This window comes from Narcine bancroftii, chromosome 2 (assembly GCF_036971445.1).
Source record: "Narcine bancroftii isolate sNarBan1 chromosome 2, sNarBan1.hap1, whole genome shotgun sequence".
In the NCBI taxonomy this organism is placed as follows: Eukaryota; Metazoa; Chordata; class Chondrichthyes; order Torpediniformes; family Narcinidae; genus Narcine; species Narcine bancroftii.
In genome coordinates this window covers 261,363,769-261,381,475 of record NC_091470.1, presented here as the reverse complement: position 1 = coordinate 261,381,475, position 17,707 = coordinate 261,363,769, and positions in this window count along the sequence as shown.

Below are 17,707 nucleotides of genomic sequence, written 5' to 3'. Positions count from 1 at the left end.
CAGAGAAGGGGAATCAGAGGCGGGGAATCAGAGGCAGGGAATCAGACGCAGGGAATCAGAGGCGGGGAATCATAGCTGGCGAATTAGAGGAGGGGAATCAGAGTTGGGGAATCAGAGGCGGTGAATCAGATATGGGGAAACAGAGGCGGGGAATCAGAGGCGGGGAAACAGAGGCGGGGAATCAGATATGGGGAATCAGAGGTGGGGAATCAGGGGCTGGGAATAAGTGGCATGGAATCAGACGCGGGGAATCAGAGGCGGGGAATCAGAGGCAGGGAATCAGACACGGGGAATCAGAGGCGGGGAATCAGAGATGGGGAATCAGAGGCGGGGAATCAGAGGAAGGGAATCGGATGCCGGAAATCAGAGGCGGGAAATCAGAGCTGGGGAATCAGAGGAGGGGAATCAGAGTTGGGGAATCAGAGGCGGCGAAGCAGATATGGGGAAAATGAGGCGGGGAATCAGATATGGGGAATCAGTGGCGGGGAATCAGATATGGGGAATCAGAGGCTGGGAATCAGAGGGGGGGAACAGAGGCGGGGAATAAGATATGGGGAATCAGATGTGGGGAATCAGGGGCGGGGAATCAGTGGCAGGGAATCAGAGGCGGGGAAACAGAGGTGGGGAATCAGATATGGGGAATCAGAGGTTGTGAATCAAAGGCGGTGAATCAGAGATGGGGAATCAGAGGCGGGGAATCAGAGGCAGGGAATCAGATGCGGGGAATCAGAGGCCGGGAATCAGATGCTGGGAATAAGAGGCCGGGAATCAGAGGTGGGGAATCAGAGTCCGGGAATCAGAGATGGGGATTCAGAGGCGGGGAATCAGATATGGGGAATCAGAGGTGGCGAATCACAGGTGGTGAATCAGAGATGGGGAAACAGAGGCGGGGAATCAGAGGCGGGGAAACAGAGGTGGGGAATCACATATGGGGGGGAATCAGAGGTGGGGATTCATAGGCAGGGAATCGGATGTGCGGAATCAGAGATGGGGAATCAGAGGCGGTGAATCAGAGGCAGGGAATCTGACGCAGGGAATCAGAGGTGGGCAATCAGAGGCGGGGAATCAAATATGGGGAATCAGAGGTGGGGAATCAGAGGCGGGGAAACAGAGGCGGGGAATCAGATATGGGGAATCAGAGGTGGGGAATTAGAGGTTGCGAATCAGAGGCAGGGAATCAGAGGCGGGGAATCAGAGGCGGGGAATAAGAGGCAGGGAATCGGATGTGCGGAATCAGAGATGGGGAATCAGAGGTGGGGATTCAGAGGTGGTGAATCAGAGAAGGGGAATCAGAGGCGGGAAATCAGAGGCAGGGAATCAGACGCAGGGAATCAGAGGCGGGGAATCATAGCTGGCGAATTAGAGGAGGGGAATCAGAGTTGGGGAATCAGAGGCGGTGAATCAGATATGGGGAAACAGAGGCGGGGAATCAGAGGCGGGGAAACAGAGGCGGGGAATCAGATATGGGGAATCAGAGGTGGGGAATCAGGGGCTGGGAATCAGTGGCATGGAATCAGACGCGGGGAATCAGAGGCGGGGAATCAGAGGCAGGGAATGAGACACGGGGAATCAGAGGCGGGGAATCAGAGATGGGGAATCAGAGGCGGGGAATCAGAGGCAGGGAATCGGATGCCGGAAATCAGAGGCGGGAAATCAGAGCTGGGGAATCAGAGGAGGGGAATCAGAGTTGGGGAATCAGAGGCGGCGAAGCAGATATGGGGAAAATGAGGCGGGGAATCAGATATGGGGAATCAGTGGTGGGGAATCAGATATGGGGAATCAGAGGCTGGGAATCAGAGGGGGGGAACAGAGGCGGGGAATAAGATATGGGGTATCAGAGGTGGGGAATCAGGGGCGGGGAATCAGTGGCAGGGAATCAGAGGCGGGGAAACAGAGGTGGGGAATCAGATATGGGGAATCAGAGGTGGTGAATCAAAGGCGGTGAATCAGAGATGGGGAATCAGAGGCGGGGAATCAGAGGCAGGGAATCAGATGCGGGGAATCAGAGGCCGGGAATCAGATGCTGGGAATAAGAGGCCGGGAATCAGAGGTGGGGAATCAGAGTCCGGGAATCAGAGATGGGGATTCAGAGGCGGGGAATGAGATATGGAGAATCAGAGGCGGGGAATCAGAGGCGGGGAAACAGAGGTGGGGAATCAGATATGGGGAATCAGAGGTGGCGAATCACAGGCGGTGAATCAGAGATGGGGAAACAGAGGCGGGGAATCAGAGGCGGGGAAACAGAGGTGGGGAATCACATATGGGGAATCAGAGGCGGGGAAACAGAGGCAGGGAATCAGATATGGGGAATCAGAGGCGGGGAATCAGAGGTGGGGAATCATAGGCAGGGAATCGGATTTGCGGAATCAGAGATGGGGAATCAGAGGCCGGGAATCAGAGGTGGTGAATCAGAGATGGGGAATCAGAGGCGGTGAATCAGAGGCAGGGAATCAGACGCGGGGAATCAGAGGTGGGCAATCAGAGGCGGGGAATCAAATATGGGGAATCAGAGGCGGGGAATCAGAGGCGGGGAAACAGAGGCGGGGAATCCGATATGGGGAATCAGAGGTGGGGCATCAGAGGTTGTGAATCACAGATGGGGAATCAGAGGCGGGGAATCAGAGGCAGGGAATCAGACGCGGGGAATCAGAGGCGGGGATTCAGAGCTGGGGAATCAGAGGCGGGGAATCAGAGTTGGGGAATCAGAGGCGGGGAATCAGATATGGGGAATAAGAGGCAGGGAATCAGAGGCAAGAAAACAGAGGCGGGGAATCAGATATGGGGAATCAGAGGTGGGGAATCAGGGGCAGGGAATCAGTGGCAGGGAATCAGATGCGGGGAATCAGAGGCGGGGAATCAGAGGCAGGGAATCAGAGATGGGGAATCAGAGGCGGGGAATCAGAGGCAGGGAATCGGATGGCGGGAATCAGAGGCGGGAAATCAGAGCTGGGGAATCAGAGGCTGGGAATCAGAGTTGGGGAATCAGAGGCGGCGAAGCAGATATGGGGAAATAGAGGCGGGGAATCAGATATAGGGAATCAGAGGCAGGGAATCAGATATGGGGAATCAGAGGCTGGGAATCAGGGGCGGGGAATCAGTGGCAGGGAATCAGAGGCGGGGAATCAGAGGCGGGGAATCAGGGGCGGGGAATCAGTGGCAGGGAATCAGAGGCGGGGAATAAGAGGCGGGGAATCAGAGGCAGGGAATCAGACATGGGGAATCAGAGGTGGGGAATCAGAGATGGGGAATCAGAGGCGGGGAATCAGAGGCAGGGAATCAGACGCGGGGAATCAGAGGCGGGGAATCGGAGCTGGGGAATCAGAGGTGGGGAATCAGAGTCGGGGAATCAGAGGCAGGGAATCGGATGTGCGGAATCAGAGATGGGGAATCAGATGTGGGGATTCAGAGGTGGTGAATCAGAGAAGGGGAATCAGAGGCGGGGAATCAGAGGCAGGGAATCAGACGCAGGGAATCAGAGGCGGGGAATCATAGCTGGCGAATTAGAGGAGGGGAATCAGAGTTGGGGAATCAGAGGCGGTGAATCAGATATGGGGAAACAGAGGCGGGGAATCAGAGGCGGGGAAACAGAGGCGGGGAATCTGATATGGGGAATCAGAGGTGGGGAATCAGGGGCTGGGAATCAGTGGCAGGGAATCAGACGCGGGGAATCAGAGGCGGGGAATCAGAGGCAGGGAATCAGACACGGGGAATCAGAGGCGGGGAATCAGAGATGGGGAATCAGAGGCGGGGAATCAGAGGAAGGGAATCGGATGCCGGAAATCAGAGGCGGGAAATCAGAGCTGGGGAATCAGAGGAGGGGAATCAGAGTTGGGGAATCAGAGGCGGCGAAGCAGATATGGGGAAAATGAGGCGGGGAATCAGATATGGGGAATCAGAGGCGGGGAATCAGATATGGGGAATCAGAGGCTGGGAATCAGAGGGGGGAACAGAGGCGGGGAATAAGATATGGGGAATCAGAGGTGGGGAATCAGGGGCGGGGAATCAGTGGCAGGGAATCAGAGGCGGGGAAACAGAGGTGGGGAATCAGATATGGGGAATCAGAGGTGGCGAATCAAAGGCGGTGAATCAGAGATGGGGAATCAGAGGCGGGGAATCAGAGGCAGCGAATCAGATGCGGGGAATCAGAGGCGGGGAATCAGAGCTGGCGAATCAGAGGCGGGGAATCAGAGGTGGGCAATCAGAACCGGCGAATCAGATATGGGGAATCAGAGGCGGGGAATCTGAGGCGGGGAAACAGATGCAGGGAATCAGATATGGGGAATCAGAGGTGGGGAATCAGAGGTTGTGAATCAGAGATGGGGAATCAAGGCGGGGAATCAGAGGCAGGGAATCAGACGCGGAGAATCAGAGGCTGGGATTCAGAGCTGGGTAATCAGAGGCGGGGTATCAGAGTTGGGGAATCAGAGGCAGGGAATCAGATATGGGGAATCAGAGGCGGGGAATCAGAGGTGGGGAAACAGGCGGGGAATCAGATATGGGGAATCAGAAGTGGGGAATCAGGGGCAGGGAATCAGTGGCAGGGAATCAGAGGCGGGGAATCAGAGGCGGGGAATCAGAGGCAGGGAATCAGACACGGGGAATCAGAGGCGGGGAATCAGAGATGGGGAATCAGAGGCGGGGAATCAGAGGCAGGGAATCGGACGCCGGGAATCAGAGGCGGGGTATCAGAGCTGGGGAAACAGAGGCGGGGAATCAGAGTTGGGGAATCAGAGTTGGGGAATCAGATATGGGGAAATAGAGGCGGGGAATCAGATATGGGGAATCAGAGGTGTGGAATCAGAGGTTGGGAATCAGAGGCAGGGAATCAGAGGCGGGGAAACAGAGGCGGGGAATCAGATATGGGGAATCAGAGGTGGCGAATCAAAGGCGGTGAAACAGAGATGGGGAATCAGGGCAGGGAATCAGAGGCAGGGAATCAGAGCTGGGGAAACAGAGGCGGGGAATCAGATATGGGGAATCAGAGTTGGGGAATCAGGGGCGGGGAATCAGTGGCAGGGAATCAGAGCTGGGGAATCAGAGGTGTGGAATCAGAGCTGGGGAAACAGAGGCGGGGAATCAGATATGGGGAATCAGAGGTGGGGAATCAGGGGCGGGGAATCAGTGGCAGGGAATCAGAGGCCGGGAATAAAAGGCGGGGAATCAGAGCTGGGTAATCAGAGGCGGGGAATCAGAGTTGGGGAATCAGAGGAGGGGAATCAGATATGGGGAAACAGAGGCCGGGAATCAGAGGCAGGGAAACAGAGGCGGGGAATCAGATATGGGGAATCAGAGGTGGGGAATTAGAGGTTGCGAATCAGAGGCAGGGAATCAGAGGCGGGGAATCAGAGGTGGGGAATCAGAGGTAGGGAATCGGATGTGCAGAATCAGAGATGGGGAATCAGAGGTGGGGATTCAGAGGTGGTGAATCAGAGAAGGGGAATCAGAGGCGGGGAATCAGAGGCAGGGAATCAGATGCAGGGAATCAGAGGAGGGGAATCATAGCTGGCGAATTAGTGGAGGGGAATCAGAGTTGGGGAATCAGAGGCGGGGAATCAGATATTGGGAAACAGAGGCTGGGAATCAGAGGCGGGGAAACAGAGGCGGGGAATCAGATATGGGGAATCAGAGGTGGGGAATCAGGGGCAGGGAATCAGTGGCGGGGAATCAGACGCGGGGAATCAGAGGCGGGGAATCAGAGGCAGGGAATCAGACACGGGGAATCAGAGGCGGGGAATCAGAGACGGGGAATCAGAGGCGGGAAATCAGAGGCAGGGAATCGGATGCCGGAAATCAGAGGCGGGAAATCAGAGCTGGGGAATCAGAGGAGGGGAATCAGATATGGGGAATCAGAGGCGGGGAATCAGATATGGGGAATCAGAGGCTGGGAATCAGAGGGGGGGAAGCAGAGGCGGGGAATAAGATATGGGGAATCAGAGGTGGGGAATCAGGGGCGGGTAATCAGTGGCAGGGAATCAGAGGCGGGGAATCAGAGGCGGGGATTCAGAGGCAGGGAATCAGACACGGGGAATCAGAGGTGGGGAATCAGAGATGGGGAATCAGAGGCGGGGAATCAGAGGCAGGGAATCAGACGCAGGGAATCAGAGGCGGGGAATCAGAGCTGGGGAATCAGGGGCAGGGAATCAGTGGCGGGGAATCAGACGCGGGGAATCAGAGGCGGGGAATCAGAGGCAGGGAATCAGACACGGGGAATCAGAGGCGGGGAATCAGAGATGGGGAATCAGAGGCGGGAAATCAGAGGCAGGGAATCGGATGCCGGAAATCAGAGGCGGGAAATCAGAGCTGGGGAATCAGAGATGGGGAATCAGAGGTGGGGATTCAGAGGTGGTGAATCAGAGGCGGGGAATCAGAGGCAGGGAATCAGACGCAGGGAATCAGAGGCGGGGAATCATAGCTGGCGAATTAGAGGAGGGGAATCAGAGTTGGGGAATCAGAGGCGGTGAATCAGATATGGGGAATCAGAGGCTGGGAATCAGAGGGGGGGAACAGAGGCGGGGAATAATATATGGGGAATCAGAGGTGGGGAATCAGGGGCGGGGAATCAGTGGCAGGGAATCAGAGGCGGGGAAACAGAGGTGGGGAATCAGATATGGGGAATCTGAGGTGGCGAATCAAAGGCGGTGAATCAGAGATGGGGAATCAGAGGCGGGGAATCAGAGGCAGGGAATCAGATGCGGGGAATCAGAGGCGGGGAATCAGAGCTGGCGAATCAGAGGCGGGGAATCAGAGGTGGGCAATCAGAGCCGGGGAATCAGATATGGGGAATCAGAGGCGGGGAATCAGAGGCGGGGAAACAGATGCAGGGAATCAGATATGGGGAATCAGAGGTGGGGAATCAGAGGTTGTGAATCAGAGATGGGGAATCAAGGCGGGGAATCAGAGGCAGGGAATCAGACGCGGGGAATCAGAGGCTGGGATTCAGAGCTGGGGAATCAGAGGCGGGGTATCAGAGTTGGGGAATCAGAGGCAGGGAATCAGATATGAGGAATCAGAGGCGGGGAATCAGAGGTGGGGAAACAGGCGGGGAATCAGATATGGGGAATCAGAAGTGGGGAATCAGGGGCAGGGAATCAGTGGCAGGGAATCAGAGGCGGGGAATCAGAGGCGGGGAATCAGAGGCAGGGAATCAGACACGGGGAATCAGAGGCGGGGAATCAGAGATGGGGAATCAGAGGCGGGGAATCAGAGGCAGGGAATCGGACGCCGGGAATCAGAGGCGGGGAATCAGAGCTGGGGAAACAGAGGCGGGGAATCAGAGTTGGGGAATCAGAGGCGGGGAATCAGATATGGGGAAATAGAGGCGGGGAATCAGATATGGGGAATCAGAGGTGTGGAATCAGAGGTTGAGAATCAGAGGCAGGGAATCAGAGGCGGGGAAACAGAGGCGGGGAATCAGATATGGGGAATCAGAGGTGGCGAATCAAAGGAGGTGAAACAGATATGGGGAATCAGGGCAGGGAATCAGAGGCAGGGAATCAGAGCTGGGGAAACAGAGGCGGGGAATCAGTGGCAGGGAATCAGAGCTGGGGAATCAGAGGTGGGGAATCAGAGTTGGGGAAACAGAGGCGGGGAATCAGATATGGGGAATCAGAAGTGGGGAATCAGGGGCGGGGAATCAGTGGCAGGGAATCAGAGCCCGGGTATAAAAGGCGGGGAATCAGAGCTGGGGAATCAGATGCGGGGAATCAGAGTTGGGGAATCAGAGGAGGGGAATCAGATATGGGGAAACAGAGGCCGGGAATCAGAGGCAGGGAAACAGAGGCGGGGAATCAGATATGGGGAATCAGAGGTGGGGAATTAGAGGTTGCGAATCAGAGGCAGGGAATCAGAGGCGGGGAATCAGAGGTGGGGAATCAGAGGCAGGGAATCGGATGTGCGGAATCAGAGATGGGGAATCAGAGGTGGGGATTCAGTGGTGGTGAATCAGAGAAGGGGAATCAGAGGCGGGGAATCAGAGGCAGGGAATCAGATGCAGGGAATCAGAGGAGGGGAATCATAGCTGGCGAATTAGAGGAGGGGAATCAGAGTTGAGGAATCAGAGGCGGGGAATCAGATATGGGGAAACAGAGGCAGGGAATCAGAGGCGGGGAAACAGAGGCGGGGAATCAGATATGGGGAATCAGAGGTGGGGAATCAGAGGCAGGGAATCAGTGGCGGGGAATCAGACGCGGGGAATCAGAGGCGGGGAATCAGAGGCAGGGAATCAGACACGGGGAATCAGAGGCGGGGAATCAGAGACGGGGAATCAGAGGCGGGAAATCAGAGGCAGGGAATCGGATGCCGGAAATCAGAGGCGGGAAATCAGAGCTGGGGAATCAGAGGCGGGGAATCAGATATGGGGAATCAGAGGCGGGGAATCAGATATGGGGAATCAGAGGCTGGGAATCAGAGGGGGGGAAGCAGAGGCGGGGAATAAGATATGGGGAATCAGAGGTGGGGAATCAGGGGCGGGTAATCAGTGGCAGGGAATCAGAGGCGGGGATTCAGAGGCGGGGATTCAGAGGCAGGGAATCAGACACGGGGAATCAGAGGTGGGGAATCAGAGATGGGGAATCAGAGGCGAGGAGTCAGAGGCAGGGAATCAGACGCGGGGAATCAGAGGCGGGGAATCAGAGCTGGGGAATCAGAGGTGGGGAATCAGAGTCGGGGAATCAGAGGCAGGGAATCGGATGTGCGGAATCAGAGATGGGGAATCAGAGGTGGGGAATCAGAGGCGGTGAATCAGAGATGGGGAATCAGAGGCGGGGAATCAGAGGCAGGAAATCAGACACGGGGATTCAGAGGCTGGGAATCAGACTGGGGGAATCAAAGGCGGGGAATCAGAGCTGGTGAATCAGAGGCAGGGAATCAGAGTTGGGGATTCAGAGGCGGGGAATCAGATATGGGGAAACAGAGGCGGGGAATCAGAGGCGGGCAAACAGAGACGCGGAATTAGATATGGGGAATCAGAGGTGGGGAATCAGAGGTGGTGAATCAGAGATGGGGAATCACAGGCGGGGAATCAGAGGCAGGGAATAGAACGCGGGGAATCAGAGGCAGGGAATCAGAGCTGGGGAATCAGAGGCGGGGAATCAGATATGGGAAACAGAAGCGGGGAATCAGAGGCGGGGAAACAGTGGCGGGGAATCAGACATGGGGAATCGGATGCGGAGAATCAGAGGTGGGGAATCAGAGCTTGGGAATCAGAGGTGGGGAATCAGAGTTGGGGCATCAGAGGTGGGGAATTAGATATGGGGAAACAGAGGCGGGGAATCAGAGGCGGGGAAACAGAGGCGGGGAATCAGATATGGGGAATCAGAGGTGGGGAATCAGAGGCAGGGAATCAGATGTGCAGAATCAGAGATGGGGAATCAGAGGCAGGGAATCAGAATCAGAAGCGGGGAATCAGAGTCCGGGAATCAGAGGCCGGGAATCAGATGCTGGGAATAAGAGGCCGGGAATCAGAGGTGGGGAATCAGAGTCCGGGAATCAGAGATGGGGATTCAGAGGCGGGGAATGAGATATGGAGAATCAGAGGCGGGGAATCAGAGGCGGGGAAACAGAGGTGGTGAATCAGATATGGGGAATCAGAGGTGGCGAATCAAAGGCGGTGAATCAGAGATGGGGAATCAGAGGCGGGGAATCAGAGGCAGGGAATCAGATGCGGGGAATCAGGGCGGCGAATCAGAGCTGGCGAATCAGAGGCGGGGAATCAGAGGTGGGCAATCAGAGCCGGGGAATCAGATATGGGGAAACAGAGGCGGGGAATAAGATATGGGGAATCAGAGGTGGGGAATCAGAGGTTGTGAATCAGAGATGGGGAATCAAGGCGGGGAATCAGAGGCAGGGAATCAGATGCGGGGAATCAGAGGCGGGGATTCAGAGCTGGGGAATCAGAGGCGGGGAATCAGAGTTGGGGAATCAGAGGCAGGGAATCAGATATGGGGAATCAGAGGCAGGGAATCAGAGGCGGGGAAACAGAGGCGGGGAATCAGATATGGGGAATCAGAGGTGGGGAATCAGGGGCAGGGAATCAGTGGCAGGGAATCAGAGGCGGGGAATCAGAGGCGGGGAATCAGAGGCAGGGAATCAGACACGGGGAATCAGAGGCGGGGAATCAGAGATGGGGAATCAGAGGCGGGGAATCAGAGGCAGGGAATCGGACGGCGGGTATCAGAGGCGGGGAATCAGAGCTGGTGAATCAGAGGCAGGGAATCAGAGTTGGGGATTCAGAGGCGGGGAATCAGATATGGGGAAACAGAGGCGGGGAATCAGAGGCGGTCAAACAGAGACGCGGTATTAGATATGGGGAACCAGAGGTGGGGAATCAGAGGTGGTGAATCAGAGATGGGGAATCACAGGCGGGGAATCAGAGGCAGGGAATAGAACGCGGGGAATCAGAGGCAGGGAATCAGAGCTGGGGAATCAGAGGCGGGGAATCAGATATGGGAAACAGAAGCGGGGAATCAGAGGCGGGGAAACAGTGGCGGGGAATCAGACATGGGGAATTGGATGCGGAGAATCAGAGGTGGGGAATCAGAGCTTGGGAATCAGAGGTGGGGAATCAGAGTTGGGGCATCAGAGGTGGGGAATTAGATATGGGGAAACAGAGGCGGGGAATCAGAGGCGGGGAAACAGAGGCGGGGAATCAGATATGGGGAATCAGAGGTGGGGAATCAGAGGCAGGGAATCAGATGTGCAGAATCAGAGATGGGGAATCAGAGGCAGGGAATCAGAATCAGAAGCGGGGAATCAGAGTCCGGGAATCAGAGGCCGGGAATCAGATGCTGGGAATAAGAGGCCGGGAATCAGAGGTGGGGAATCAGAGTCCGGGAATCAGAGATGGGGATTCAGAGGCGGGGAATGAGATATGGAGAATCAGAGGCGGGGAATCAGAGGCGGGGAAACAGAGGTGGTGAATCAGATATGGGGAATCAGAGGTGGCGAATCAAAGGCGGTGAATCAGAGATGGGGAATCAGAGGCGGGGAATCAGAGGCAGGGAATCAGATGCGGGGAATCAGGGCGGCGAATCAGAGCTGGCGAATCAGAGGCGGGGAATCAGAGGTGGGCAATCAGAGCCGGGGAATCAGATATGGGGAAACAGAGGCGGGGAATAAGATATGGGGAATCAGAGGTGGGGAATCAGAGGTTGTGAATCAGAGATGGGGAATCAAGGCGGGGAATCAGAGGCAGGGAATCAGATGCGGGGAATCAGAGGCGGGGATTCAGAGCTGGGGAATCAGAGGCGGGGAATCAGAGTTGGGGAATCAGAGGCAGGGAATCAGATATGGGGAATCAGAGGCAGGGAATCAGAGGCGGGGAAACAGAGGCGGGGAATCAGATATGGGGAATCAGAGGTGGGGAATCAGGGGCAGGGAATCAGTGGCAGGGAATCAGAGGCGGGGAATCAGAGGCGGGGAATCAGAGGCAGGGAATCAGACACGGGGAATCAGAGGCGGGGAATCAGAGATGGGGAATCAGAGGCGGGGAATCAGAGGCAGGGAATCGGACGGCGGGTATCAGAGGCGGGGAATCAGAGCTGGGGAATCTGAGGCGGGGAATCAGAGTTGGGGAATCAGAGGCGGGGAATCAGATATGGGGAAATAGAGGCGGGGAATCAGATATGGGGAATCAGAGGTGTGGAATCAGAGGTTGGGAATCAGAGGCAGGGAATCAGAGGCGGGGAAACAGAGGCGGGGAATCAGATATGGTGAATCAGAGGTGGCGAATCAAAGGCGGTGAAACAGAGATGGGGAATCAGGGCAGGGAATCAGAGGCAGGGAATCAGAGCTGGGGAAACAGAGGCGGGGAATCAGATATGGGGAATCAGAGGTGGCGAATCAGGGGCGGGGAATCAGTGGCAGGGAATCAGAGCTGGGGAATCAGAGGTGGGGAATCAGAGCTGGGGAAACAGAGGCGGGGAATCAGATATGGGGAATCAGCGGTGGGGAATCAGGGGCGGCGAATCAGTGGCAGGGAATCAGAGGCCGGGAATAAAAGGCGGGGAATCAGAGCTGGGGAATCAGAGGCGGGGAATCAGAGTTGGGGAATCAGAGGAGGGGAATCAGATATGGGGAAACAGAGGCCGGGAATCAGAGACAGGGAAACAGAGGCGGGGAATCAGATATGGGGAATCAGAGGTGGGGAATTAGAGGTTGCGAATCAGAGGCAGGGAATCAGAGGCGGGGAATCAGAGGCGGGGAATCAGAGGCAGGGAATCGGATGTGCGGAATCAGAGATGGGGAATCAGAGGTGGGGATTCAGAGGTGGTGAATCAGAGAAGGGGAATCAGAGGCGGGGAATCAGAGGCAGGGAATCAGACGCAGGGAATCAGAGGCGGGGAATCATAGCTGGCGAATTAGAGGAGGGGAATAAGAGTTGGGGAATCAGAGGCGGGGAATCAGATATGGGGAAACAGAGGCGGGGAATCAGAGGCGGGGAAACAGAGGCGGGGAATCAGATATGGTGATTCAGAGGTGGGGAATCAGAGGTTGGGAATCAGAGGCAGGGAATCAGAGGCGGGGAATCAGAGGCAGGGAATCAGATGCGGGGAATCAGAGGCGGGGAAACAGAGCTGGGGAATCAGAGGCGGGGAATCAGAGTTGGGGAAGCAGAGGCTAGGAATCAGAGGCGGGGAAACAGAGGCAGGGAATCAGATGTGCGGAATCAGAGATGGGGAATCAGAGGCAGGGAATCAGAATCAGAAGCGGGGAATCAGAGGCCGGGAATCGGAGGACGGGAATCAGATGCTGGGAATAAGAGGCCGGGAATCAGAGGTGGGGAATCAGAGTCCGGGAATCAGAGATGGGGATTCAGAGGCGGGGAATGAGATATGGAGAATCTGAGGCGGGGAATCAGAGGCGGGGAAATAGAGGTGGGGAATCAGATATGGGGAATCAGAGGTGGCGAATCAAAGGTGGTGAATCAGAGATGGGGAATCAGAGGCGGGGAATCAGAGGCAGGGAATCAGATGCGGGGAATCAGAGGCGGGGAAACAGAGGTGGGGAATCAGATATGGGGAATCAGAGGTGGCGAATCAAAGGCGGTGAATCAGAGATGGGGAATCAGAGGCGGGGAATTAGAGGCAGGGAATCAGATGCGGGGATTCAGAGCTGGGGAATCAGAGGCAGGGAATCAGAGTTGGGGAATCAGAGGCAGGGAATTAGATATGGGGAATCAGAGGCGGGGAATCAGAGGCGGGGAAACAGAGGCGGGGAATCAGATATGGGGAATCAGAGGTGGGGAATCAGGGGCAGGGAATCAGTGGCAGGGAATCAGAGGCGGGGAATCAGAGGCGGGGAATCAGAGGCAGGGAATCAGACATGGGGAATCAGAGGTGGGAAATCAGAGATGGGGAATCAGAGGCTGGGAATCAGAGGCAGGGAATCGGACACCGGGTATCAGATGCGGGAAATCAGAGCTGGGGAATCAGAGGCGGGGAATCAGAGTTGGGGAATCAGAGGCGGGGAATCAGATATGGGGAAATAGAGGCGGGAAATCAGATATGGGGAATCAGATGTGTGGAATCAGAGGTTGGGAATCAGAGGCAGGGAATCAGAGGCGGGGAAACAGAGGCGGGGAATCAGATATGGGGAATCAGAGGTGGCGAATCAAAGGCGGTGATACAGAGATGGGGAATCAGGGCAGGGATTCAGAGGCAGGGAATCAGAGCTGGGGAAACAGAGGCGGGGAATCAGATATGGGGAATCAGAGGTGGGGAATCAGGGGCGGGGAATCAGTGGCAGGGAATCAGAGGCCGGGAATAAAAGGCGGGGAATCAGAGCTGGGGAATCAGAGGCGGGGAATCAGAGTTGGGGAATCAGAAGAGGGGAATCAGATATGGGGAAACAGAGGCCGGGAATCAGAGGCAGGGAAACAGAGGCGGGGAATCAGATATGGGGAATCAGAGGTGGGGAATTAGAGGTTGCGAATCAGAGGCAGGGAATCAGAGGCGGGGAATCAGAGGCGGGGAATCAGAGGCAGGGAATCGAATGTGCGGAATCAGAGATGGGGAATCAGAGGTGGGGATTCAGAGGTGGTGAATCAGAGAAGGGGAATCAGAGGCGGGGAATCAGAGGCAGGGAATCAGACGCAGGGAATCAGAGGCGGGGAATCATAGCTGGCGAATTAGAGGATGGGAATCAGAGTTGGGGAATCAGAGGCGGGGAATCAGATATGGGGAAACAGAGGCGGGGAATCAGAGGTGGGGAAACAGAGGCGGGGATTCAGAGGTGGGGAATCAGAGGTTGGGAATCAGAGGCAGGGAATCAGAGGCGGGGAATCAGAGGCAGGGAATCAGATGCGGGGAATCAGAGGCGGGGAAACAGAGGCGGGGAAACAGAGCTGGGGAATCCGAGGCGGGGAATCAGAGTTGGGGAAGCAGAGGCTAGGAATCAGAGGCGGGGAAACAGAGGCAGGGAATCAGATGTGCGGAATCAGAGATGGGGAATCAGAGGCAGGGTATCAGAATCAGAAGCGGGGAATCAGAGGCCGGGAATCAGATGCTGGGAATAAGAGGCCGGGAATCAGAGGTGGGGAATCAGAGTCCGGGAATCAGAGATGGGGATTCAGAGGCGGGGAATGAGATATGGAGAATCAGAGGCGGGGAATCAGAGGCGGGGAAATAGAGGTGGGGAATCAGATATGGTGAATCAGAGGAGGCGAATCAAAGGCGGTGAATCAGAGATGGGGAATCAGAGGCGGGGAATCAGAGGCAGGGAATCAGATGCGGGGAATCAGAGGCGGGGAAACAGAGGTGGGGAATCAGATATGGGGAATCAGAGGTGGCGAATCAAAGGCGGTGAATCAGAGATGGGGAATCAGAGGCGGGGAATCAGAGGCAGGGAATCAGATGCGTGGAATCAGAGGCGGGGAATCAGAGCTGGCGAATCAGAGGCGGGGAATCAGAGGTGGGCAATCAGAGGCAGGGAATCGGACGCCGGGAATCAGAGGCGGGGAATCAGAGCTGGGGAATCAAAGGCGGGGAATCAGAGTTGGGGAATCAGAGGCGGGGAATCAGATATGGGGAAATAGAGGCGGGGAATCAGATATGGAGAATCAGAGGTGTGGAATCAGAGGTTGGGAATAAGAGGCAGGGAATCAGAGGCGGGGAAACAGAGGCGGGGAATCAGATATGGGGAATCAGAGGTGGCGAATCAAAGGCGGTGAAACAGAGATGGGGAATCAGGGCAGGGAATCAGAGGCAGGGAATCAGAGCTGGGGAAACAGAGGCGGGGAATCAGATATGGGGAATCAGAGGTGGGGAATCATGGGCGGGGAATCAGTGGCAGGGAATCAGAGCTGGGGAATCAGAGGCCGGGAATCAGAGGACGGGAATCAGATGCTGGGAATAAGAGGCCGGGAATCAGAGGTGGGGAATCAGAGTCCGGGAATCAGAGATGGGGATTCAGAGGCGGGGAATGAGATATGGAGAATCTGAGGCGGGGAATCAGAGGCGGGGAAATGGAGGTGGGGAATCAGATATGGGGAATCAGAGGTGGCGAATCAAAGGCGGTGAATCAGAGATGGGGAATCAGAGGCGGGGAATCAGAGGCAGGGAATCAGATGCGGGGAATCAGAGGCGGGGAAACAGAGGTGGGGAATCAGATATGGGGAATCAGAGGTGGCGAATCAAAGGCGGTGAATCAGAGATTGGGAATCAGAGGCGGGGAATCAGAGGCAGGGAATCAGATGCGGGGATTCAGAGCTGGGGAATCAGAGGCGGGGAATCAGAGTTGGGGTATCAGAGGCAGGGAATCAGATATGGGGAATCAGAGGCGGGGAATCAGAGGTGGGGAAACAGAGGCGGGTAATCAGATATGGGGAATCAGAGGTGGGGAATCAGGGGCAGGGAATCAGTGGCAGGGAATCAGAGGCGGGGAATCAGAGGCGGGGAATCAGAGGCAGGGAATCAGACACGGGGAATCAGAGGCGGGGAATCAGAGATGGGGAATCAGAGGCGGGGAATCAGAGGCAGGGAATCGGACACCGGGTATCAGAGGCGGGGAATCAGAGCTGGGGAATCAGAGGCGGGGAATCAGAGTTGGGGAATCAGAGGCCGGGAATCAGATATGGGGAAATAGAGGCGGGGAATCAGATATGGGGAATACTAGGTGTGGAATCAGAGGTTGGGAATCAGAGGCAGGGAATCAGAGGCGGGGAAACAGAGGCGGGGAATCAGATATGGGGAATCAGAGGTGGCGAATCAAAGGCGGTGATACAGAGATGGGGAATCAGGGCAGGGAATCAGAGGCAGGGAATCAGAGCTTGGGAAACAGAGGCGGGGAATCAGATATGGGGAATCAGAGGTGGGGAATCAGGGTCGGGGAATCAGTGGCAGGGAATCAGAGCTGGGGATTCAGAGGTGGGGAATCAGAGGTTGGGAATCAGAGGCAGGGAATCAGAGGCGGGGAATCAGAGGCAGGGAATCAGATGCGGGGAATCAGAGGCGGGGAAACAGAGCTGGGGAATCAGAGGCGGGGAATCAGAGTTGGGGAAGCAGAGGCTAGGAATCAGAGGCGGGGAAACAGAGGCAGGGAATAAGATGTGCGTAATCAGAGATGGGGAATCAGAGGCAGGGAATCAGAATCAGAAGCGGGGAATCAGAGGCCGGGAATCAGATGCTGGGAATAAGAGGCCGGGAATCAGAGGTGGGGAATCAGAGTCCGGGAATCAGAGATGGGGATTCAGAGGCGGGGAATGAGATATGGAGAATCAGAGGCGGGGAATCAGAGGCGGGGAAATAGAGGTGGGGAATCAGATATGGTGAATCAGAGGTGGCGAATCAAAGGCGGTGAATCAGAGATGGGGAATCAGAGGCGGGGAATCAGAGGCAGGGAATCAGATGCGGGGAATCAGAGGCGGGGAAACAGAGGTGGGGAATCAGATATGGGGAATCAGAGGTGGCGAATCAAAGGCGGTGAATCAGAGATGGGGAATCAGAGGTGGGGAATAAGAGGCAGGGAATCAGATGCGGGGAATCAGAGGCGGGGAATCAGAGCTGGCGAATCAGAGGCGGGGAATCAGAGGTGGGCAATCAGAGGCAGGGAATCGGACGCCGGGAATCAGAGGCGGGGAATCAGAGCTGGGGAATCAGAGGCGGGGAATCAGAGTTGGGGAATCAGAGGCGGGGAATCAGAGGCGGGGAAACAGAGGCGGTGAATCAGATATGGGGAATAAGAGGTGGCGAATCAAAGGCGGTGAAACAGAGATGGGGAATTAGGGCAGGGAATCAGAGGCAGTGAATCAGAGCTGGGGAAACAGAGGCGGGGAATCAGATATGGGGAATCAGAGGTGGGGAATCAGGGGCGGGGAATCAGTGGCAGGGAATCAGAGCTGGGGAATCAGAGGTGGGGAATCAGAGCTGGGGAAACAGAGGCGGGGAATCAGATATGGGGAATCAGAGGTGGGGAGTCAGGGGCGGGGAATCAGTGGCAGGGAATCAGAGGCCGGGAATAAAAGGCGGGGAATCAGAGCTGGGGAATCAGAGGCGGGGAATCAGAGTTGGGGAATCAGAGGAGGGGAATCAGATATGGGGAAACAGAGGCCGGGAATCAGAGGCAGGGAAGCAGAGGTGGGGAATCAGATATGGGGAATCAGAGGTGGGTAATTAGAGGTTGCGAATCAGAGGCAGGGAATCAGAGGCTGGTAATCAGAGGCGGGGAATCAGAAGCAGGGAATCGGATGTGCGGAATCAGAGATGGGGAATCA